We start from the raw sequence: 14,132 nt of genomic DNA, 5'->3' as shown, positions 1-14,132 counted from the left end.
GACATACCAGCCTTTCATCTTTGCGTGCCCGGGTTGGTGACCCTAAGAGGCAGGCCAAAGGCGGTGCGACTGGACCTCTTTGGTCAAATGAGGACTCAATACTTAGAATGCTGGGGTAAGCACGGGGGGCTGCCTGGGCTAGGCAGCCAACGCCGAACAGATGAGGACACATTGAACCTGGGTTTAGAAGGATCAGTAGAAGTTTGTTAGGTGGAAAAAGTTGAGGGAGAGCATTCCCAGCAGAGGGAACAGTATGTGCAAAGAGATAGAGAGAGGAACGGAATGGAATGTTTTAGGAGCAAGTAGAAGTTCCATGAGGCTGGATATTAGGGTGCTCGAGGGAGAAGAGGGGGACCCAGAGTTGCCGGGAGAGCTGGGTTGCATAGCCCTTGAATGCCAGGCTAAGGAGCCTGGACTTTATCCTAAGGGCCACGAGGAGCCGAGGAGGACTGTAAGTGAGGACTGTCTACCCCTGGACACCTGGCCACCAGGGTCAGCCTTTGTGACACAGCTGCTTCTTGTGTCGATGGAAGGTTGGAGGGTGGCAGGGTGACCCGTCTCCTCCCCAAACTCAACTTCCCTGGCGGAGGAAGTCTTGAAAGAATCTAAGAGGAGACTCCACATAAAATGACTCTCTTAAAAAGTCAACATTTCTGTGATTTTGTAGAAATTAATCAGGAACACATGTGTTCTATTTTTCATAAATCGCGAGGGATCAAAAGGGAAGGAAAAATCTCTTAGGGTAAAAGATGACATGAGATCCCCCACCCGCTGAAAGATTCCACACCACAGCCTTGCAGCCTGGGGCTTTCCTTCCACCTGGCATCCCCCGTGCACACCGGTGGACGTGGGCCCCAGGCTGGTGTGGGACACAGAGGGAGCTCAGATGCAGCCCAGACACCGAGGTGCCCCCAGGAGGGAGGGAGCACCAGCCAGTGAGGGGCCAGGGCAGTCGCTGTGTGTGACGGGTGCTGGGAGAGGAAGCCTGGCGCTGGGGGAACCCAGAGGAAGCCTCCAGCCCAGCTGATGGAGGGACCAGGAGCAGGGACACGTAGAGAACAGGTGAGAGAGGTGGGAACAGACGAGGACTGCCTTGAAGGCACTGCTAAAGAATCTGGATTGTCCCCTGCATTTTTCCCCACTGCTGTCTGAGGACCGGGGTGTGATGGGAAGGGCCCTGGGCTTGGGGACAGAAGCTCCATTCAGCCTCCCTCTTACAGTGGGACCTATCCCAGACCTGGAACCTCAGTGTTCACCTCTGTCAAATGGGTGTAATAATGAGGCGTACCTCCCCCAGGGGAGCCGTGCAGAGCCGTGGACAGGCGGGCGCTCACGCAGGCCTCTGTCACCCTGGTCTCACCCGTGCTGGCCTCACCTGTCCTCTGTGGGGGCCACGGTCAAGGGCAGAAGAGGTGAGGAAGTAGTTTCTCAGGCCTCCACCCCGCCGATGCCCCGTGTCCAAAGCCCAGTGGTTTCACAGCAAAGAAGAGGGGCCCAGGCCTCCTGGGGTCCCAACATCCCTGCGTCCATCCCGGGTGGGGCCAGACCAGGGGGCCTGCCCGAGACACAGAGCCCCGTAGGCCCCTCGTTCTTCAGCCCCCAGATCAGGGGCTTCCTCCCTCCCCACCTCCCTCTCCACTCCGGGCCCCCCCAGCCCTGAGCTGAGCAGCACCCAGCCCGCCCCCGCCGTGGGTGCCGTGCCAGCCCTGTGGACGGGCGCTGAGATAATCCGGCTAGACAGGCTGCCACCTTGGCACGTCCCGGGGCGCCCGGGGCCGCGGGGAGCCTCAAAAGGAAAATTAATGTCTCTTACCAGCAATTAGAGGAAATTATTTCAATAGAAATCTTGTTTTATATCTCCCCATCCTTGTTTTTCAATCCCCAGCCTTTGATTTCTTTCTTCTTCGGGGATTCTCAGAAAGGCACTGAGAGCCTGGGCCACACACCCGGGCCTAGGGAGCGCCGGGGCCTCCCCTGTGGAGACCCTGGGGTGTCCCAGCACGGCTGGCGGCCCATCGGCAGCCGGGGCTATACGCCCAGGTGGGCAGTCGTGCGTGGGCCTCTGGCTGGCTGGCTTTTCTGCTGCCCGATGCGGGTGGCTCTGGGGCCCAGGCCTGGCCAAGGTCATGGTGTCAGGGGGTGGCATGGTGCTGAGGGGGAGCCCAGGATAGGAGGGGCCCAGTGGTCGTCTGGGTGAAGGCCAGCACCTTCCTCTCTCCTTGGGGAGACCCCCTCACATCTGCACCCTTCATGTCTCCCCAGTGCCTCAGACAAGGTCCCAACTCTGCAGCCTGGAGCTCAAAGCCCTGCAGATTCATGCCTGCCAGCTCCCCTGGCCTGGTCCACCCCTCCACCCCCCATCCCCCTCTGCAGCTGCCCCGGATGCCTGGCTTGACCCACAGGGGGGCCGAGCAGCTGTGGCCTGGGGTCCCTTGCACAGCCCGGGCCTGGAATCAACAGCCTTTTCTTTTTTTTTTTTTTTTTTATAAATGTATTTATTTTATTTTATTTTTTTATTTTTGGCTGCATTGGGTCTTCGTTGTTGCGCGCAGGCTTTCTCTAGTTGCAGCGAGCAGGGGCTACTCTTGGTTGCCGTGCAAGGGCTTCTCACTGCGGTGGCTTCTCTTGTTGCGGAGCACAGGCTCTAAGCATACGGGCTTCAGTAGTTGTGGCCCATGGGCTTAGTTGCTCCGCAGCATGTGGGATCTTCCCGGACCAGGGCTCAAACCTGTGTCCCCTGCGTTAGCAGGCAGGTTCTTAACCACTGTGCCGCCAGGGAAGCCCAACAGCCTTTTCTTTCTCTACCTGGCCAGCTCCAGCACCTTCTTCCAGGTTCAGCCCTGCCTCACCTCCTCTGAAATCCTGACTCGGAGTCCACCTCCCAGAATGTTCGGTGCCCCCAGCCCTTAGCACAGGCCTCTGCCCTGATCCTGTCAAACTATTCATGGGCCGGCTGCCCTAGGAGCTCCTGGAATCCAGGGAGCAGGTTTGCTTTAGCCCTAAGTCCTTAAATGGGCTTCAGCCCGCTTCTGCTTGAGTGGATGGGCTATGCTTAACCCCTAGCGTGCCCTGGAAGGGACACTGTGCCAGTTCCAGTCACGGCCTTTAAGGAGACTGGCCGCTTCTGCTTCTTCCCTCTTAGAAAACCCCCTCTTGGAATCTAGCCGTCATGGTCAAGCATGTGGAGAAGCCACATTCAGGCACTCTGGTTGACAGCGCCAGCTAAAGTCCCAGCCAACTTCCAACATCAGTTGCCTGTGACGTGAATGAGCCACTGGGATATTCCAGCCCAGTCGAGCCCCTGGGTGGCTGCAGCCCAAACGAACATCACTTGCAGAAGAACCTCCAAGCTGAGCACAGTCAACTCACAGGATCACGAGATTTAGCAAGATTGTTTCTGTTTTAAACGACCAAATTTTGGGACACTCTGTTGCAGCAACAAGTAACTAAAACATATAGTATATGCATTTACCAGATGTGTATGCATTTCTAAGTATTTAACTACTATTTTTCAAAAGATTAACCATTCTACACTATAGAACAGGAGTCCCCAAACTACAGAAAACAGCCAGCTGCCTGTTTTTGTGCAACCCACAAGGAAAGAATGGTTTTTACTTTTTAAAAAAAATTTATTTATTTGTTTATTTTTGGCTGTGTTGGGTCTTTGTTGCTGTGCGTGGGCTTTCTCTAGTCAAGGTGAGTGAGGGCTACTCTTCAATGCAGTGCGTGGGCTTCTCATTGCGGTGGCTTCTCTTTGTTGCGCTCTAGATGTGCGGGCTCAGTAGTTGCGGCATGTGGGCTCAGTAGTTGTGGCTCACGGGCTCTAGAGCGCAGGCTCAGTAGTTGTGGCACACGGGCTTAGTAGCTCCATGGCATGTGGGATCTTCCCAGACCGGGGCTCGAACCCATGTCCTCTGCATTGGCAGGCGGATTCTTAACCACTGCGCCACCAGGGAAGTCCTGGTTTTCACATTTTTTAAGTGGCTGGAAAATAAAAAGAAGGATATGATTCGGTGACTGGTGCATAAAAATTATATGAAATTGAAATTTCGGCACGTAAAGTGTGATTGGAGCACAGGTGTGCGTCATTTGTGTGCGTATGATCCATGGCTGTTTTTGCACAACGGCCAACTTCTGTGGTCGTGGCAGAGACCAAATGGCTGCAGAGTCTAAAAGATCTACTGTCTGGTCCTTTACAGGAAGTTTACCAACCTCTGCTGGAGGACATTAAATGTGCCTCATCATTTTGAACTTCAAACACGGCATCAAAAGATTTGTATGTGTTTCTAAGCATTTATTTCCTTGGTCCACTAAGTATTAAAAAAAAAAAAAAATTGTGGACTTTTTGGCTTATTTATTTGTTTATTTGAAAGTTTGAAAGTTCGAAGAAATATGAAAATGGTCAAAGAGTGTACAAAAATTTAACAAATTATGGGAGGAATGCTGAGAAAGCATTCGAGGAGAGGTCAAAATGAAACTTTCTGATGATGGGGAGGAATGGAGGATTTTGAAGAAAGGGATTAAAAATTGAAAAGAGGGCCCAGCTGGACAGGGTCACCCACTTAAGCATCCAGGCAGACGCCTCCTCCTTCCCCTGCCCCCACCTCCCCCCCACCATCCTGCCCTGGCCAGCGCTCCAGGCCTCATGCCTCTCTCTGGGAGGGGTCACAGCAGCTGTCCCCCTCCTCGTGCCCTGCCTGCCTTCCTGCCCTCCACCGGTGCCCCTGCAGACCTTTGAGTCAGCCGTGAGCCCCGCCCCTACCATAGCTCCCCTTCCACAAAGCCTTCCCCCACCCCCAGGCCAGCATTCACCCCCTCCTCTGTGCTCATCCTTCTAAGATCCCACCTGCCGTATCAAACCATTGAGACCCACTTATTGTCCTTCTGCTTCTTGGGCTGGAAGCCCCTCCAGGGCAGATGGCTGGATGCCAGGGGAGGTATCAGAGCCCAGCTGCTGAATGAAGGGTCTCCACAGCCCTTACTGAGCGGTGACGATCAGAAGCCCCAAGGATGCTGAGTGGGCCAAACAGTGTAGGTTTCCGTGATGCGGCACCCCCTCCCCACGCCCAGCCTGTTGGGACCAGGGATGCAGAGGGATCAGGGCCTCCCGACCGGGTGGGCACATTCAGGGTCACGCCTGAGCTGCCCCACCCTTGCCCGGCCTCTGGCAGGGCCTCGGGCCGGGCAGGAGCGGCTGACAGAGCCACCTCCCTTTCACAAGCCAGAAGCTGACAGCCGGGTTCTGGAGAACAAGAAGCCCATTCAGGGCGCAGGGCCAGGCGGGCCTGCTTTCAGGTGCATGATCTCACCTTTTGGAAACGCAGAGGGCCTGCCAGCGGGCCTCGTAAAGCCTTTGATGACCCATGTGCAGGACACAAATCACAGGCCCCCGGGCCTCCGGGGCCTGGCCGGCACTTCACTCCACGGACTCACATTCCAGCCCAGAAAGGGGCACAGATGGGTGGGGCCGCGGGCTGCACAGGCAGGCAGCAGGGTGTCCACACTGACGGCAAGCCCAGGCCCGACTGGGGCCCAGGACCCGCCAAGCACCGGGCCAGAGGTGGCCCAGGCCCCTAGGCCCTGCTCCCTGGGACCCGGCAGCCCGTCTGCTCCGGTTGGTCGACTTTGACAAAGCTGACTGGTGACACCAGGCAGACACACACCACCACAAACCGGTGGCCATAACACACCGGGCCCAGCTGGGGCTGGAGCTAGAGGGACTTTGGGTCCGGGCTTCGTCCCCTGATGGCCACCAGCTCTCTGAAGGGGAGGGACCAGCCAGGGGGAGCAGCTGACTCCCGCTTGGATGGAGAATTCCCTGGCCGGCAGCTCATGGGACGCCCGACTGTTCTGTGAGCTCACAGGGTATGGCCCGGGAGCCAAAACTGACCCAGAAGCAATGGAACTCAGATGGCCAAAGAAGCCACTGCCCTCTGTCCTCCTGGCACAATTACTTGGCTCCCCCTGCAAAGACGGGACAGTGGCCTCCGGCTTCTCCGAGTGCCCGCAGGACAGGAGACCAGGACGGGGCACGCACACCTCTCCCTGCGCCCAGCCTCGTGTCCAGCAGTGGCTTCTGTCACGACTTCTGTGGATGGCAACACTGGCCTGCCATCCATTCCCTGGAGGGAAGGCCAGGCCACATTGCCCATGTGGGCCCCCAAGCCCTGGAGGGCAGCTCCCAGTGCCCTCAGGATAAACTTCCAGCTCTGGCTGGAGGCCCAAGGCCCTGCCATCTGACCCTGAGGGCTTCTCTCAGTCTCAGGGCCTGCCTCCTGATCACTCGTGAACTTGGCCATCTGCTGGCCCCCCCGAAGCTCCTCCTGTTCTGGCAATTCAGGCTCATCGGGGCCCAGGCTTCTCCCTCTGGCCCTGGCAGCAAGCGCTCCGTCCTCCAGGCCCCCCAGGACTCTGTGCAGCCCATATGTGGGCGGTTTATGGATACAGCTGCTCTGGAACAGAGACCAGGGGTGAGCTGGCCCTGACTCCCAGCCCCCAGCATGGACCTGGCCAAAGGAGGTGCCCACTGGTGGTTTGCAAAGTGACTGAGGCATTCAGGAAGTCTCTGGTCAGCAAAAGGCAGTCCTGCCACACCCTTACGAGTAGAAAGATGGCGGGCTTGGAGGGCAGGAGGCCCTGGGCATCCTTGGCCATTGGACGGGGGTCTTAGCTTCTCTGAGCCTCAGCTTCCTCACTGGCAGGATGGGAATACTATACGCACCATCTTTTTCATTTTAGCCATTCTGGGGGGTGTGTACCTCACTGACGTTTTAATTTGCGTTTTCCTTATGAGGAATGACGTTGAACACCTCGTCTTTATTTGCCATCTGGATTTTTTTTTTTGTCACCTACCTGGGTTTTTGTAGATTTGGGGTTGTTGTTGTTCCATGATTGATCTGTAGGATTTTTAAAAAGTGTATTTAGGAGATGAGGTCTTTGTCAGAATCTATTTTCAGTTATCACAGCGCTAAAGAGAGGTTTCAGAGAGATCACACATGAAGCCCCAGGCACAGGGCCTGGCACCCAGGTGTTCAAAAATCGTCAGTTTCTCTCCAGCCTCAGGCACTGCCCATCACCCGCCTCTGAGTCCACCTCTTTGCTTCATCCCCGGGCCGTCTAAAACGCCCCCTCGTCCTAGACCTTCACCATTTCCCTGGTGTCTGCCTCGGGGTCCATGACCTGCCGCATCCCTGAGCACTCTTTGGGCACCCATGTCCTCTGTGCCCACCCCCAGGAAACAGCCCAGAGCCAGGGACTAGACCCCTAGGGCAGGCAATGGGGAGAGCACTGGGCCCAGAGTCCTCAGCCTCAGCCTCTGGGGTTTATTCTGCCACTTCCTGCCTGCATGTCCAAAGGCAAGTCGCTTTTCCTCTCTGGGCCTCAGCTTTCTCATCTGTAAAATGGGCTCTCCTGCCTGCCTGGCCCACCTCCCAGATGGTGGCAGGCCTGAACCTCAGAGTGGGGGTCCAAATGTTGTGGAGACTGTCAAGGGCTAAGTACCAGGTGGCTCAGGCCGACCCCCGCCCCAGCACTCGGTGACAGGGAGCTCACCCCCTCACTGGCAGGTCGCATAGAGACAGGCTCCATCCAGGAGGGCCTCTGGATGGTGGCCCAGGGAGTGCCCACGGCCCCCGGTCAGCGCTCCTCTGGGCCAGCTTGATCTATGGTCTCATCTCCAAGTCTCCCAAACTGGACAGCGGGTTTCTGGGGCCCCCACTTTCCTTTCCATTTTATTTGGCGATGCTCAAGCTGGCCCAGGCCTCCTGCTTCTACAGCAGACTCCTATCTCTGGCAAACACTTTAAGCTTGGAGATGGGGCAGGAAGGAGAAAAAACAGTAATTACAGAGCTGATGGGGGCACTTCCAGGAAGGGCATTCCACTCAACGGAGGCCCATATGGAAAGAGGGAGGCTGGACCGAGACGGCCATCCCAGCAGCCTGAGCCTTGTGGCCCCATCCTTGGCCCTTCCATCCCCCACCGTGGTGGCCAGGAAGCTTGCTCCCCAGTGGAGGTGTTTGGAGGCCTAGGACCATGTCCTTGGCTAATCCAACACCTCGATGGGCCCACTGTGGGAGGAAGGGAAAGGTGGGAGCTTTCGAGCTGGAAGTGGCTGGAGGTATAATGTAACCCCCTTTGCGGACCAGAAAACAAGGGGTCTCAGAGCAGATCACAAACAGATGGTGGGAGGCATTTCCTCCCACCCCCATCATTGTCCTGGGAGACCCCGGATTCCCAAGTGGGTGGTAGGGTTAGGCTATGCAGGGGACCCCGGAGGCCTACAAGAAGAGGGAAACTTCTCCCACCAAAGCTGGAGGAAGGTGTGAGGCGGGCTCGACAGATGAGGTCCCTCCACGGCTGCTTCTCCCTCCACTCAAGGCCCCAGGGCTCAGGCAGCCTCAGCCCTCTCTCCCGGATGCGGGAACCAGGATGAAGTTCCCTTCCCTCTGAACGCCCAGCTCCTCCCCAGTTGCCAGCCTTCTGGTGCCCCAGGGATGCAGGACTGTGGCAGTGTGAGGATGGCTTTGTGGACCAACCATCTCCGGGTACACGTGGACCAGCAGGGCCCCACCTGCTCAGAGCAAGGACATCCCTGGGACCTGAGAACAATGAGGCGCTCACGGTTGCCAGGAGCTGGGTGTCCCTTCCATGCGTCATCTCTGACCCTTGCGCTGAGCCATCCATGAGGACACTGAGGCACCCAGGCCCCACAGCTAGCGAGTGAATAGTGGAGCCAGGACGAGAACCCAGGGCAACCGCAACTCCTGTGCTGGAGTCACTGTGACACACCACTTGAACCAAGGGTTTCAGCCCAACTACCAAGAGTAACTCTTACCCGCAAACTTGCAAGGCAGCTATGCTGTGTGTCTTAGCCTGTGGTGACAAGTAGGGGATGAGGACCTAGACTGCCTGGGTTCAAATCCCAGCTCTGCCACTTACTGTGCAGCCTAGGGCCAGTGTCTTACCCTCTCTGGTCTCAGTTTCCCCATCTGTAAAAGGGGATAGTAGTAGGCTCTACTTCCCGTGGTTGTTGAGGAGTTCTACGTGTGAATGCATGTGAAGCACAGCGCCTGGTACACAGAGGGTGCTCGTAAGTGCTGCTGCTGCCTTTTGCAGGAATCTGGAGGTAAACGAGCTTGCCTTGTCTTCCAGCCAGAAATGGAACTGAGGCAGCCGGGACTCACATGCCAACTTGTCTGCCCTCAAATTGCACTTTTAACCTTGCACCCATGACTGCTTCGAAGATGCAGGCCTCTAAAGGCCTTGGGGAAGCCGGAGCCGGGCCAGGCTCCTCAGCCGTCAATAGATGGCGCTGTGGGGCCATAAGGGCCACCCTCGCAGCCAGAGTGAGAGCTTACACACCAGGCCTTGCAGACTGAGGCCACCACCCAGGGCCAGGCCCTACACCGGGTGCTGCCCTCAGAGGGATGTACCACTCGCCCTGTTTCTCTAATGAGAAATACGAGGGCCCAGAGTGGTTAAGCCATTGGCCTGAGGTCACACAGCCATAAGGCGCTGAGGCTCTCCAACCCCAGATGCTCCAATTGAGATCTTCAGCCCTGTCCTCCTGCCACCCACTCCACCCTCCAAGGGCCCTCTGGAGCTTGATGGGAACCAGGCACCCCCTCTCCACCCCCACCATGGCTGGACAATTCCAATGAAGCTGAGGCCGCCAGCTGTGAAGTCGGAGCTAAGCCCCCGATTAGGGCGGCTCCAGGCCGGCCTGTCCCTCCCGGCCCCACTGCCAGGCCCGCGCCATGGGCTTCCCCAGCCCAGTCCAGCATCCTCGTGGTACCGAGAAGTCTGGGGCCCAGAGACGGAGGGACCTGCTCAGCAAGACACAGCCCGTCTCCTGGATGCCCTCTTCTTGGTCACTAAGGAGCCCCAGGTCCCCCACGATCCGCCACAGGCCCCAAATCACATCTGACAGTCCCCCATCATCACCCAAGAGGCTGCATGCGAACATGCCCCCCGCTCTGTCCCACTGACACACACGCATTAGAGCCCATCACCCCAATAACAGGTCTTGGACAGGAATGTGATCCTGACCATGTTCAGGGGTGTGAACGGAAAGAGGGAAGGAATGTGGTAGGTCTGGAGCTGGGAAGGGGGAGCTCCCTCTGGGCCTTGGCTTCCTCATCTGGTCACCAAGGGTTCTTCTGGCTCAGCCTGCCCTGGGCTCTGTGATTCCAGCTGGACCACAGTGAAGCCACGTGGGTGTGGGGGGAGGGATACCCCACTGTGCACCAGGCAATGAGCTAGGTGCTTTATGTACCCCTATCTTTCTGCCCTGAGGAGCAACTCAGGTTCTAAAAGCCAGAAAGCCCCATCCCTACCGCGTGTTCACCATCTCCGGCTTGCATACCTCCAGTCACGGGTAGTTCACTCCCTACTAAGGAGCCTGTCCCCAGGATGGCTCAGAAAGCCAGAGAGGTCCAAAGGCTGGGTCCCTGTTCCTCCAGACACCTGCCCGGCTCTGCCTTGTGGGACACCTGAGCCAGTTCCACGCTCTGCCCCAGGACAGGGATTTGAAAATAAGTTTTCCCGGATTTCCCTGGTGGCGCAGTGGTTAAGAATCCGCCTGCCAATGCAGGGGACATGGGTTCCAGCCCTGGTCCAGGAAGATCCCCCATGCTGCGGAGCAACTAAGCCCTTGCGCCACAACTACTGAGCCTGTGCTCTAGAGCCCACGAGCCACAACTACTGAAGCCCTCGCACCTAGAGCCCGTGCTCTGCAACAAGAGAAGCCACCGCAATGAGAAGCCCACGCACTGCAACGAAGAGTAGCCCCCGCTCGCCGCAACTAGAGAAAACCCGTGCACAGCAACGAAGACCAAACACAGCCAAAAATTAATAACTACATAAATTTTAAAGAAAATAGGTTTTCCCCACCCTGCGTGCACAGACTCACAGGACACTCCCCAACCTCCCTCATCCCTGATCCTGGCCTCCCCGCCTTCAGCTTCCCTTCACCTTTGTCAAGTGAGACTTGAGGGCTGCATGTGTGAGACAGACAGGAAGAGACGAATAGACACAGATACTTAGGGGTCCCGGGAGGCCCAGATGAACCCTCAGCCAGACTGAAATCTTAGCCCAGCCCAGGGCTCAGCTCACAGAGGGAATGGAGTAGTTTTCCCACCAGACAGGCTCTATGGCTACTGGGGCGTCCCCTCGGAACCTCACTGCTTGCCTTCCCCACCCCCAGGCCTGAAATTCCACCGGGGTGTTTCATTACTGCTCTGAGGTCTAGCGTCCCCGTTCCTGGCTCAGGACACCATTGGCTCCCCCCAGCCCCCCACCCCTGCCACTTCCTGGCTGTGAAGAGGTGCAGAGTCGCCCCCAGGGTTGCCACGGAGACAGAGTGATGGTGGAGCCGCATCAGGCAGGGTCTCTGCAGCAGCCACGAGGTCCTGGAGGGGCCCCACCCGCCCGCGGTTAGCAGAGCCTCCCGGGGAGATTCCCCGCCCAGCCGGCTCTAAGCCCCGGGGTCCACCCTGGAAAGACCTTCAAAGGACTTGGCCATTCTTGAGTGAGCGCCAGGAGGGAATCTGCTCTCAGGATCAATTTAGCCAGCCACACGGGTGGAAGGAATTTGCCATTTCTCTTAACAGTGACCCCCTCGTGATTTATATGGGGGCCACTGTCCGAAGGCCCCAGTTAACGGATCACAGTGGAAAATGAAAGGTCCAGACCCAGGCGTCTCACTGGGCTAATTACCCTCAATAAGACCCAGCTGGCTGGGGGAGCTGGCGGGACCAGGGCAGGGCAGGATCCCTGCACGCAGCTCCCTGGGGACTCGGAGACCTGCCATGGCCTCGCCTGGGCTTGCTGCCCGTCACCTTCCAGGGCGCGCTGGGGCCACCAAGCATTCCAGGAGAGCCAGCCTGGCCAGCTTACGAGACAGGTCACCTTCGGGGATGGCCACGGCCTCAGGGTTTGCTGCTGCCGAGGAGCTGGAAATCCCTGGGACCCAGACAACCACAGGGTCCCATTCTGCCTATGCGGAGACTAAGGCCCAGACAGACAGGCAGGTCCCATGGAGCCTCGGGCATGGCTTTGGCCTGGGTGCAGGCCCTGACCTCAGCCTCTGGCCCGTGGTGTCTTCCTGGAGGCCCAGACCTCAGTGCTGGCCACAGAAGCCCCCTCCAGTGGCCTCATGCACCTCAAGATCAGCTTTCTGGGCCTCCTGGAGTTGGTTAAATGTTTCCCAAGAGTCTGTTTTGTGCCAGGTCCAGTGAGGGTTGCTAGGGGTAGAGTGATGGGCAAAATCCAACCTGATCCCAGGCTTACAGCTCTCTGGGGAAGACCAACATCATGTACATCTCCCCAGCAAAAGTACTTGGTGCCATGAAAGTACACAGAAGGGGATTTGACCTATTCCAGGCCTCAGGGACAGGGCATGTGACATGGAGCTGAGAGCAGAAAGCTGAGTAGGGGTAACTGGGCACTTATCCAATGGGAGAGTGGGAGAGTGGGTGGGAGAGTGTCCTAGGCAGCAGGAGCAGCATATGCAAAGGCCCTGTGGCAGGAGGGAATGTAGGGCACTCAAGGAGCTGAATGAGGCTGTGCAGGGAAGCACGGAGCCATAAAGATGGTGGTAAAGGGGCAGGTGGGCAGGTGGGGGAGGCCACAAGTAGTTCTTGTACCTTTAAAAAGGTGATTCCAGATATGATGACTCAGGAGGGAGGAGTCAATTTCTCTCTGGCTTTCAGGAGCCTCAGCCCCCACCCCTGGAAGGGGCAGCTCTGTGGACCACCCCAGCTGCCTGGACCAGAGGAGGACCCAGAGGAACCCATCTAGGGGTCGTGGAGTGCCAACCCAGGTGTCCCTCGGGAACTAGACAGAGAGTCATGGAGACTGAAGGCAGCTGGTGGTAGGCCCAGGTCAGGGGCAGCCAAGACCACCAATGAGCCCCAGCTGGAAGGGGAGGGACCCTGAGCAAGCAATGCTGTGAAAAACGCCAAGAGAAGCAGAGGCCAGGGCCTTGGAGCCACCAATAGCCTCACGACTGGTCCCCCACTCCCCTCCCGCCTTCTTTGCCCTAGGCCACTGGAGCCTCCTGTCCCTGTGGGTCCCCCACCCAGAGCCCAGCTGGGTGTTATAGGCGCTACTGATTGCGTCTGGGCCCTGGAACAGAGTGGGTGTAAGTGGACAGCTGTCTGAAGGGTGGAGGAATGAATGAGCAAAGGAAAGGCTCCCAGTCTCCCCTCCTGAGCTGCATGGAGCGCCTCCGGCCTTCCCCACTGGCCACCCCGTGTCCTCGTGGAGCCGGGCCGATGCAGGGCCAGCAGGCCTGGTGTCACGGAGTAGGGCAGCCCGGAGCTGCCAGACGGGGGAGCAGGTAGCCATGGCTCCCACTCCCTCCAAAAGCTTGGCTCTGGCCTGGTTCCTGGGGACACAAACAGGTCTGACGAGTTCCTCGGCAGCTGAGTCCTTGATTTCCAGGAAAGCTAAACTCTTCGAGAGCAGAGAGCAAGGCCTGGGAGGAGGGAGGGATCTTTTGGAATATTCCTCTTCCTCTGCCTCGGGCCTTCCCCAGCCCTGCTCCGCAGATCTTACCCCTTGTGTCCTGAGCCTGGGAGCCCCAGGCGGATGGGGACGCCTCTCTCCCCACCTCCCCCAGAGGGAACATGGAGTGCAGGAGGGCAAGGGACAAGGAAAGGGACCTCCTCACTGTGACCCCCAATTCAGTCCCCGCCCCCATGTCCCAGTGCAGGGTGTAGCAGTGTGGGCTAGAGCTTGTGGGCACAGGCTCGGAGCCCTGCTGCCTGGGTTCCACCCCCAGCTCTGCCACTGACCTCGTCACCTACCTGGCTTTCGTTTGCTGTTTTGGTTATCTTTCCTTTATTGATGTATAGGATTTTTTTTTTAAACCCTTGCTTCCATGGACCTTACATCCTTTTTTTCTTTTTTAATTTATTTATTATTTATTTTTGCTTCGTTGCTGCACACAGGCTTTCTCTAGTTGTGGCGAGCCAGGGCTACTCTTCGTTGTGGTGCACAGGTTTCTCATTGTGGTGGCTTCTCTTGTTGCAGAGCACGGGGTCTAGGCGCGTGGGCTTCAGTAGTTGTGGCACACGGGGCTCAGTAGTTGTGGCTCTAGGGCTCTAGCGCGCAGGCTCAGTAGTTGTGG

Source organism: Balaenoptera borealis (assembly GCF_965194805.1).
Source record: "Balaenoptera borealis genome assembly, chromosome: 16".
Lineage (NCBI taxonomy): Eukaryota > Metazoa > Chordata > Mammalia > Artiodactyla > Balaenopteridae > Balaenoptera > Balaenoptera borealis.
The sequence above is the reverse complement of the archived record's forward strand: the minus strand, read 5'-3'. Positions refer to the sequence as shown.